At 43.5% G+C, this 10349-nt stretch overlaps 1 long non-coding RNA gene across 1 annotated transcript; it reads right to left on the bottom strand.

Annotated features, from left to right (window-relative positions):
• Window positions 1-1282: 1282 nt before the first annotated feature.
• On the bottom strand, window positions 1283-5542 carry LOC132680175 (uncharacterized). Its single transcript, XR_009610559.2, has 2 exons — window positions 5427-5542; window positions 1283-1378 (listed from the first exon to the last, which is right to left on the bottom strand). It is a non-coding gene; the product is annotated as an uncharacterized LOC132680175 (long non-coding RNA).
• Between the last annotated feature and the right edge of the window lie 4807 nt (window positions 5543-10349).

Here is a 10349-nt window from a genome sequence, read left to right as displayed (position 1 = left end):
TATCTTTAGTAGGCTGTAAGCTTCCTGTATACCTTTGTACCCCCTGTATTTAGTATAGTGGCTGGCATATCATAGGTGCTCAGTAAAATAACTGTTGAATGAACGATTCTCCAGCTATCTTCTGAAAAGAATATATGACATCTAGGGTGGATGATATGTCTTAGGAGTTACAACGTACTGGCTAAATCATGGACTTTGGAGGTAGAACAGACCCTTGTCCAGATCCCACCCCTGCCTTTTGCTAATTGTTTCACCTTGGGCAAGTGACTTTTGCTCTATAACCCTTAGCTTTCTCAGACATGTATTAGAAACTCCTTCATAGACTGAGATTGGCTTTAAATCAGATGATGTACATAAAACATGTAGTATGCTTCCTGCTGCTTAAGTAAGTGCACTATAAATGACTGCTTTTATTATTACTGTGCTTTCATTAGCTTCTGTGAACCCTTCTGAGCTTTCAGATAAAATGATTACTGTGAGCTCTGGAGGAGGGGCCAATGCTGCTTGGCCTCAAATTCACACTTAGATGGTCATGGAGAGTTGGGTTCTTCAAGCTGAGCTTTTGTAAGCTCTGGAAAGGAGGATGTGAGAGCAGCCTCCACCCTCGGTTCCCTGAGAGCAATGGTGATCCTGGGTTTGATGCTTGCATGCCAGCTGGAAGGATGTGTAATTCTGGCAGTGATTCATGTTCACATGTTCAGATAGAGGGATGAAAAAGTTACTGTGTTTGAAACATGAAAACCACTTTTTTTTTCCCTTGGAAGGGACCTGATGATGAAATCTGAACTGCAAGTTCCAGAAGCAGCAGAGATAGATCAAGAGATTCTAGAATGTCAGGGAGGAAAAGATGTGTTTTCCTGGCAGGAGTTGCTTTTGGAGTTTAGAATGTAACTTTCTCTGTGACCATTGATCATGTGCTCTAATGACTGTAATGAAACAGGGCGATCTTGCTCCCTTCTCCTATCTCTGCTCTCCTCTTGGCCAGTTAAGTTTGGCAAAGACAGTATGGAGTGGGGAAGTGGTGACATCACTGTTTTCTGTCTCTAGGTCTATCTCGAAGACCTGCTTCTATTTTGCACAATTAGGTCTCACTTTGTTGGGGAAATTGTCCAAGGTGCCATTCTATTCCGAGTACTGCACTTTTATTTTTATGAAGGAAATCGAAAGGAGTCTAGCAGGTCTGAAGTTGTAGGTGAGTTGGCAAGGAATACCAACATCTTTATTTCTAAAATGCACCAGAGGAAAATAAAATCACCCAGGAATCATACCCACACACCAAAAATCAATCTTACATTCGGAGTGGCATTTACTGGAAGAAGCAGTAAAATAGAAGGCTGAGCTCCAGGTACGCCTTTAACAACTGGCTGCCTTGGTTTTCCTGTTAGTAAAAACAGGGACGATACCAATCCCACTTAAACCATTGTCAGTTAACTAAGCTTGTAATAGCAATAATTGATAACACTGTAGAGTATGTACCAAGGCTGTCTTCACAGGAGCCCTTGGAGGTAGGTTTTACTGCTTCCATTTTACAGGTAGAGGAAACTGAGGCAAAAGAAAATGCAATAATTTGCCCTAGTTTGTGCAGCCAAGCAGTGCAGGATGAGGACTTGGACCCAGGTGGTCTGACCTGGATTTGTCTGGCCCTAACCATATCCTCTTCCTGCTTCCATCACAAAGACCTTCACTGGCCCCTGGCAAGTAGTGTGAGGTTGCCCTCAGTCAAGTGAAACGGAGTGGGTGCTGGAAACGTGCACTTTCTTGATAAGGGAAGCTTTACTCTGTAAGGACCTAAGTCTCATGTGAGCCATTTGATAAAATCTTTCTATAAACATCTCTCTTCTACTCTTAAACAGAGGGTACAAAAAATGTCATAACTGTTTATACCCTAATATATGCAGCCTACCTTGCATACTATGTGCCAAAGCTGTTCCAAGTACTTTGTCTGCATTATTGCACTTGAGTCTCTCATTAACCAGAGAGACAAGCCCGGATATTAACTCTTTTTATCTAATAGTAAACATGAGGCACAGAGAGGTTAAGTGCCTAGCCTTGGGTCACATACCTATGATGGAGCCTGCATTTGAACTCAGGCAGTCTGGCCTCAGAGTCTCTGCTCTTCCTGACCAAGAGTTCTGAATTGCGACCCAGTGGAACACGCAGGGTGGCATGATGGGAACGGGCATCTTTGTTGCTTCTGATCTCTAAGTCTGTGCCAAGCCCTGTGCTTGGAGCTTTAGGAGCCCCAGCCCACCCATTCTCCTCCATGGGTCTTGCAGTTACATGCAGTGGTAACCTCATTTTATAGCATAAGGAACAAAGACTTAGAGAAGTAACTTGTCCAATAGCACATAGCTAGTTAGTGGCAGAGTTGAGGTTCTAATTCATGTCCATAGTACCCAAGCTCATTCTCTTTCAATACTACAATCTGCCTTTTGAAGCTGGCTCAATAAAAAAGACCTTCAAAGGTGGCTGGTGATTAAATGAGGTTACCCTTCGAGGTATGCCCACTATAAGCGCCTCTGTGGCTGTTGTCCTGCTCTGCTGTTCCTGCCTTCCCAGTTCCAGGCCCGGGGCTCTCCCTGCAGTTCCCTGGTCACATAGGATGAGCAGGGGCTGAGAGTGCTTCTTGGTGTGATATCCATTTCATCATCAGACAGCCTGCCATCTGGGATGTGGTATCACAGCAGGAAGCACAGAGATTAAATTTGGAGTTTGGTACAGGCATAGGGGTCCAGTCCAAAGGAGTCAGCCGGCTATAAGGCAAGTGGGGACCCAGAGGCAACAACAGCCATCTGAGGCAAGAGTGGGGCCGGACATTGTTAATTACACCACCTCACAAATATTCCACCATGCTTCTTTCATGTTGGTAAACCCCTCCTCCAATAACAAAGGCCCAAAGTACCAGAAGATCACTTTTCCAGACTCCTTTGCTGCTATAGGTAATTCTAGGACACAGTCCCAGCCACTGAGATGATAGGGGAAGTCCATTGGAAAGATTTTTCTTTTTGATAAAAAGAGTAAGATACACGAAGAAAACTTTCTCTCTCTCTATCCCTTTCTTCCTGTTCTGGATTTTATTGTGTGAGATACTGGTGCTTAGACCTTGTGAGCATAAGGCCCAAGATTGGAATAGAAGGAGAGCAGAGCACCATGCAAGAGCAAGAAAATGGTGACATAGCTGGCCACTACGACCATGCTAGAACCACCTGCCCTTGTATTTTGTGTTCTGTGAAAAAATATGATTAAGGCATTGTTAGTTTTGTATTAAAGCAATGGCGCATTACTTCAGATGGTTTCACTGAATCCTCTGTATCTGTAGCTCCTGTAAATGGCACTGCTGGACCACTGACAGTAACCTCCAGCCACAGCCTGGCAGCTTACAAGGCAGACCTAGAGCAGTGCACCACAGACACCTAGCCCGGGCTCGGGTGAACAAACAGGAAACAGCACTGCCTGGGGAGAGAGGGGAAGGGAATGTCTGATCATACTCTTGGCCTCTCCCTGTTTGAAGGTACTCATGCTCCTTTGCAACTGAGTGAACTATGTTTCAGATTTTTTGGTTAAAACACACTTTTTCCATTTTTGCATCCTCAAAGGTGTGTCAGCTTTTAAGACAGTTTGTTTTTCAGTCACTTCGTTTCGTGGTAATTACTTTGTCTCAGTGTTGATGAGACGGTCTTTTTTTTTTTAATTTTTAATGTTTATTTATTTTTGAGAGATAGGGTGCAAGTGGGGGAGGGGCAGAGAGAGAGAGAGAGAGGGAGACACAGAATCCAAAGCAGGCTCCAGGCTCTGAGCTGTCAGCACAGAGCCCGATGCGGGGCTCGAACTCACGAACTGTGAGATCGTGACCTGAGCCGAAGTCAGACGCTCAACTGACTGAGCCACCCATGTGCCCCTGAAGAGACAGTCTTAACCTTGGCTGACAGATATCAGATAACTGTTGCGCAACCAGCCAGTCATCACGAACTGTGAGATCTTTGTCACTTGAACATCTCCTTCCTCCTCCTGGGGTCCATGGCTGCCAGCTGACTATTCAAGAGACAGAACCAGCATTCACTAATTTGGCAGGGTGACCCATACTTATGCCACATTGGTAACATTGAAGGCTGGGACTTGGATGGAAGGGCATTTGCCAGGTGGAGACCCAGAGGCTTGACAGCCTGCATCTGACTGGTCTTTGCCCTCATGTCAGCCTTTGAGCAGGTTGGGGCACAGAGCAGGGGCTCATTACCTGTCTGGGGGACAGACAGATGGGGGGCCCTGGAGGACACTGACTGAGCGAGATGGAGGAGCCCTCCTGCCACATTCACCTCCTACCTCTCACAGCACAAGCGTAGTGCACAGGAACTCAGAAGGCAGAGGTGAAAAGATAAGAAGGTGGGATGGGGAGACGATCTAGGGAGAGTTTAGAAGTCAACAAAATTTAGGAGCTTGAAGCAAATGGCATTTGAAGTTGTGTACTTACTTGGAAAAGAAACCAGGCAGAACAAGTCAGTTAGATGACATGCAGTTGAGACTTTTTCTCACACAAGAGCACCAACTTTGTGAGAGGGTTTTTATCATGAAATGATGATGGGCAAAAGCCTTAAAGGAACCCAGAAAAACCCACTGCATAGGCAGAAAACCAATTCTGGTGAAAACAGAAGACTGGAAAATTATTATTGAAAAGGTGGTTTTTCTGTGGTTAATCATTTCACATCTGAAAGTTGGGTTTTTTTCCATTGATGTAATTAGTGATTACATTTTCTACGGGACATTTTTCATGTCAAGCATACAGTGACTCCAAAGAAGAGGAAGGGGGGAGCTTTGTGGAAACACAAAGAAGTACTCATGCTAATACAGTGAGGGGTAAAATTGGATTCAGCAGATGTTCCCTTCTTGTACCGTAAGTTACTCTTAGAGCATCAGCAAGCATGAGCTAATTTTTTAAATGTAGTTGAAACCTTGTGATAACACACCGCTTGGGATGGCCAAGTGATTCGGCTGTGATGGAATTTTATTAGTTCAGTTCAATTCGCTTAACCTCTTTTTCTCCTGCCCTCCCTCTCTATGTCTTCCTCTCTCTCTCCTCTAGTGGGTGTTAGAAAAACTCAGATGAGTAAGACAAAGTCCCTATCCTTATACAGAGAGGGGAGAGTACACCATCCTAAGATGATCCAGTGTGGTAAGTGTTGTGAAAGGGGTAAGAATAGAATGATGGAGGAACACATAGGAGAGACCAACAAGATAACCATGGTCAGGACGCTGCTGATACTAATGTTAGTTTCAATGGATGAGTAAAACAAGTGGTCAAAAGTTAACAAAGAGATTCCCAAGGAGAAAGTGAAATAAAGAGAACACATTTGAAGCATTAGCTCCAACGAAGACTTTAGCAGCCACAACCAAGTAAGTAAAACTGTGAGAACTCCTCTCATAAAGCTCACCTCAGACATCATGGTCTCTCTGAAAGCCTTTGGTGAACTGTCCTCAGGGGTTTGGGCAGGTTTGAGCATCATAAGCCATTCTCTAGAGTGGGAGTGAATTGTGGAGTTCTCTGGAAGTAGAGAGATGGCACATATCTCTGTAGGTGCCTGGTCAGGACTCCCGGAGATTGGGACCATTGTTCTGTCATAAGCAGCTGGGTGTGCCCCTTTGATGGGGGGGTCCTGGCTCCATGCTCAAGTGGCTCTTTTGTATGGGATGTTTGGCCTTTCATCTCCAGGTTGTCTACCCACTCTGCTGCTGCTGTTCTCCCTTGACCCTTCTTCTCCCTGCTTCTTGCATTTGAGCATCCTCAAGGAATTTCTTCTCCAATCTAGGTCTACTTGGCATTTCTTGGGTAGCACCTTTTCTTGACACAGATATGACAGTGTATGTGCCATTAGTCACTCAGTGTCTGCTTTGCCCAGATTGGGGCTGTGGCATGACACAAGAGTAGGTCTCCACTGACTGACTGGTACTGGGGATGAGTTTCCATCGCTGACCATACCCTCAGTCCTGGAACTTCCAAGAGTTCACACCTTGGCTCTGAGGCTAGCTAGACAATAGGATTCCTACATGAATCTACCTTGTGCTGCCAGGTGTGATTCCTCCATAATGTGGCATCACAGTTCACTGCCATTAGGATTTTACTCTCTCAAACTATTACTGCTTTGCAACAACACTGTCATGAAGAAGGATAAACTGTGAGGGCTATTTTTCCAAGCTTGGGGAGTGACTGGCTCTGCTACAGAGGCTCTCAGTCTGCGGGGACAGCAGCTCAGTTTTGCCTCCTCAGATTCTCAGGGCACGGAGAGGCTGCTTAATGCTTTCTTTGCTGTAGCAGACTTCATTTTACTGCTCTCATTCCACTTGTTACAGTTATAGATTACATTCCTTTTAAGAGTGTTTCTTTTGCATCACACCACCAGTTCTCATTTTCAGAAATGAGGAATAGGAAGCCCCAGGTTAGGGGTCCAGCCCAAGGTCAAATAAGACAAGTCAGCTCCACAAAAAGCTTGGTCCCCTGTAACACCTGCCAGCTGGTTCCTGGAAACCCTCTGAGGTTGCAAACCCAGCCCTCTGGGAAGGTCCATCCCCCCCATGCCCAGTGTCCCTCCTTTAGGTCACTTGGCATTGCTGAAGAAGTAAGATTCCATCTAGAGGGCGGTAAGTTTAGTCTCAAAATCACCCAGTAGAGCTACTGAACGTTGGTGATTTTTAAAAGTCCCTTCAGTGTATATGCTAGTGTATTTATTGACCATAATAGGTCTCCAGCCTTCTGCTCTTGGCCAGGTCTTCCAAGGCAGCATATACCTATTCTGGACCGAGAAGGATATGGGTGGTGTTTCTCTAACTTCAGTCTTATGCCCATCTCTCTTATTTTGACTTCATGTCACCCAGACTATTATTTACTGAACTTTTGCTTGGAATCAATTCAAACAATTACAACATAAATGGTCACCTTAATCCGGTCCTAATCAATGGCGTCTCTGAAATCACATGTTAATTATATTACTTACATTATTCCTAATTAGCATTGAATAAATTCAGAATAGCTATAATAAAATATTTGCTTGTATACAAATTAAATCCTCATACACACCTATAAGCACATATATACCAAGCATACTTTGTAAAACACAGACATAGAGAAGCTTTCAGTGACTAGAATTCCTTTTACCGCACCAGAATCCATTCTATCCAATTGATTCACCTGCACTCAAGATAGGACTTCTGGAGGATTCTCCTTGATGCAACTCCTCCTGATGCTTTATCATTGTAGAAACCAAGGTCACTTTGAGTTTTCACAAATGACTAGACTTCAAACTCCCTTAATTCAACAAGTATTCGAGTGCTTATTACGTGCATGGAGCCATGTGAGGTACTATGGTTGGGTCACTCATAGTCCTACATTTAAGCAACCTGTTTTCCCTGTAAAGTTAGAGAACACAATGGCGAAGGAATGCAAAGTCCCATTTACTATGATTTGGTGTCATGCCAGAAACCTCAGATAAGAAGTCTTGACTAGGCTGGAGGTCTAAGGGGGAACTTCTCCCTCCTCTGAAACCTAAACCACTTGATTACCCATAAGCCACATCAGAGGATAGAAAATGAAGCAGATGAGAGTACAGAGAAGAAAAGAGAGAGAACTGACTGCATGGCCAGACTTCTCTGTGCCCATTAATATCTACCATGTGTAGAGAAACCACTGATGGGTGGACTTGGAACATCCTGTGACCTCATTCTCTAGTAAACGGGATCTAGTCACATCCTGAAATCTCTAGTCTGGAGCACTCTGCAATCCCTGAATGGGGAACAAGAAGAAGGGATAATGGGGAGGCCTGTCTACAGAAAGTGGCATTGAGACAGGTCCATAAAAGGTGAGGATGTTTCCAAATGCATGAGTAGATTTCAAGTTCTATTTTGGGACAGAAATGTTGGTTCTTTCTGCCATCACCTCTGTGGCCAGCCTCCATTCTATATCAAAATACATATTAAGGCCACAAATATCCACAATGGGAAATTATTATGGTAGGGGCCCCTGGAATAATCTCCCCTAAGGCCCAGGTCCCTCCAAGAAAATGTCACTGTGTGATGAGACATTCTTTTGTCACCAGTCTGTTCTGTAGAGCAGGAAAAGTGTGTAGCCTTAGCTATAAGCTGATTGATGCACATTGATTGGAATACTACAGTTTGAGTTGAAGTGTCAGTGCTGCTATGGGCATTTTACTGTGTCATTTTCTTCTAGCTGTATGTATGTTTTGTAAGCCTGAATTTGAAAGTGTCACTAAGCAAGAGTCAGGACCAAACCCAGCTGGTGCTGTTTGAGAAGTCCAGTGCCTGTCCCCCAGGATCAGCCTGAGGAATGAGAACAGCAATGGATCCCTGCCACTGCTTTCACCTTCTGGAATGCTGTAAAATGTTGGAATGGCACCACTGCCCCTTTCTAGAATTTGTATGAATGTAATTCTGCCTAGAGTGGTGGGAAATTATAACTCTGGACTCTCCACTTTATCTAGGGACCCTTCCCGTTCCTCCCCACTCGGTCTGGGGAGATTGAGAGACAGAAGGAAATCTGTCTTGGGTTTTATCCATACTGTGAATCTGGCTCTTTGTTCAAACTCCCATTAATGTAGAAGAAAAAGAACCAGCTTTATTTCTACCATAGGAATGAGTAAATTACTCCTTAAACAGATAAATGCAACATTGACTCTGCCATCAGGAGAGAATGGATGACTGTTTAAACAACAGAAACAACAAATGGCATATCATAACACTTAGGAAAGACTCAACTGAAAGTTGTCTGCAACCTAGTGATTGCTAAAGGCCATTTGACACATCTGTCACTTGAAAGAGACAGTCTGAGGGACGTGCTCCACATCACTTTCACTACATCCTCTCAGACGATCTGTATATTAATTCAGGCTTCTAAGAAACAGCACACCAATGCTTTTGAGCTCCCTAAAGAAAGGTCTCACAGGAGTAAAGACTGAGGTGTTAAGCTTTTGAAAGTCCCGAGAGTTGATACAGCAAAGGGTCATTATGCCATTGTTTTAGTATCTTCTGCATGTCTGTTTTTGAAAGTGTCACTCATTATATGATGCATTTCTGAAATTCATTGCTAGGAGACATTGATCTGGTTAATTTTTTTAATTCTCTCAACAAATCTTTATCGAATGTCAATTGTGTGCCAGGCACTGAGCTGGGTATTGAAACATGGGTGAACTAGTATGTTTTCTTTTATTTGATGGAAGCACTATATAATGCAAGGTGTATTCAGTTTTGCTGTATCTGGCAGGGACATCAAACTAAATTGAGCATGCAAGTACATTGACTACTTTTTTCCAGGTACAGCACTTTTTTACTCTTTTCTTTTTATTATTGATGACAACTATAGTATAAAAAAATATATTCTCATTTAAATATTATCCTCTGGTACAGAAAAGTTTATAAGTTGTTTGTTCTTCATCCATCTTCCAATTCTACTCCTAGGCATAATCACCATTAACTGTGTATTGTGTATCATTCTAGCAACTAAATATGTACAAACACATGGACACACAGAGACACACATTATCTTTCCTTCCAGACACCTTACACACACATACTGACATACCAAGGCAAGGAGATTGGAATGGTCCACTCCAGGTGCAGGTGATAAGGAGGTGCACTGTTAGAAGGGGTTGTAAAAAATAATGAAATCTAAGTCAGCCTATTTTTTTTTATTATATGAAATTTATTGTCAAATTATTTTCCATACAACACCCAGTGCTCATCCCAAAAGATGCCCTCTTCAATGCCCATCACCCACCCTCCCCACCCTCCCATCCCTCCCATCAACCCTCAGTTTGTTCTCAGTTTTTAAGAGTCTCTTATGCTTTGGCTCTCTCCCACTCTAACCTCTTTTTTTTCTTTTTTTTCCTTCCCCTTCCCCATGGGTTTCTGTTAAGTTTCTCAGGATCCACATAAGAGTGAAAACATATGGCATCTGTCTTTCTCTGTATGGCTTATTTCACTTAGCATAACACTCTCCAGTTCCATCCACGTTGCTACAAAGGGCCATATTTCATTCTTTCTCATTGCCACGTAGTACTCCATTGTGTATATAAACCACAATTTCTTTATCCATTCATCAGTTGATGGACATTTAGGCTTTTTCCACAATTTGGCTATTGTTGAGAGTGCTGCTATAAACATTGGGGTACAAGTGCCCCTATGCATCAGTACTCCTGTATCCCTTGGGTAAATTCCTAGCAGTGCTACTCCTGGGTCATAGGGTAGGTCTATTTTTAAGTTTTTGAGGAACCTTCACACTGTTTTCCAGAGTGGCTGCACCAGTTTGCATTCCCACCAACAGTGCAAGAGGGTTCCCGTTTCTCCACATC

This window comes from Panthera onca, chromosome A1 (genome assembly GCF_046562875.1).
Source record: "Panthera onca isolate mPanOnc1 chromosome A1, mPanOnc1 haplotype 2, whole genome shotgun sequence".
NCBI lineage: Eukaryota > Metazoa > Chordata > Mammalia > Carnivora > Felidae > Panthera > Panthera onca.
Note: the sequence above shows the minus strand (reverse complement) of the source record. Positions and strands in the feature narration are given on the sequence as shown.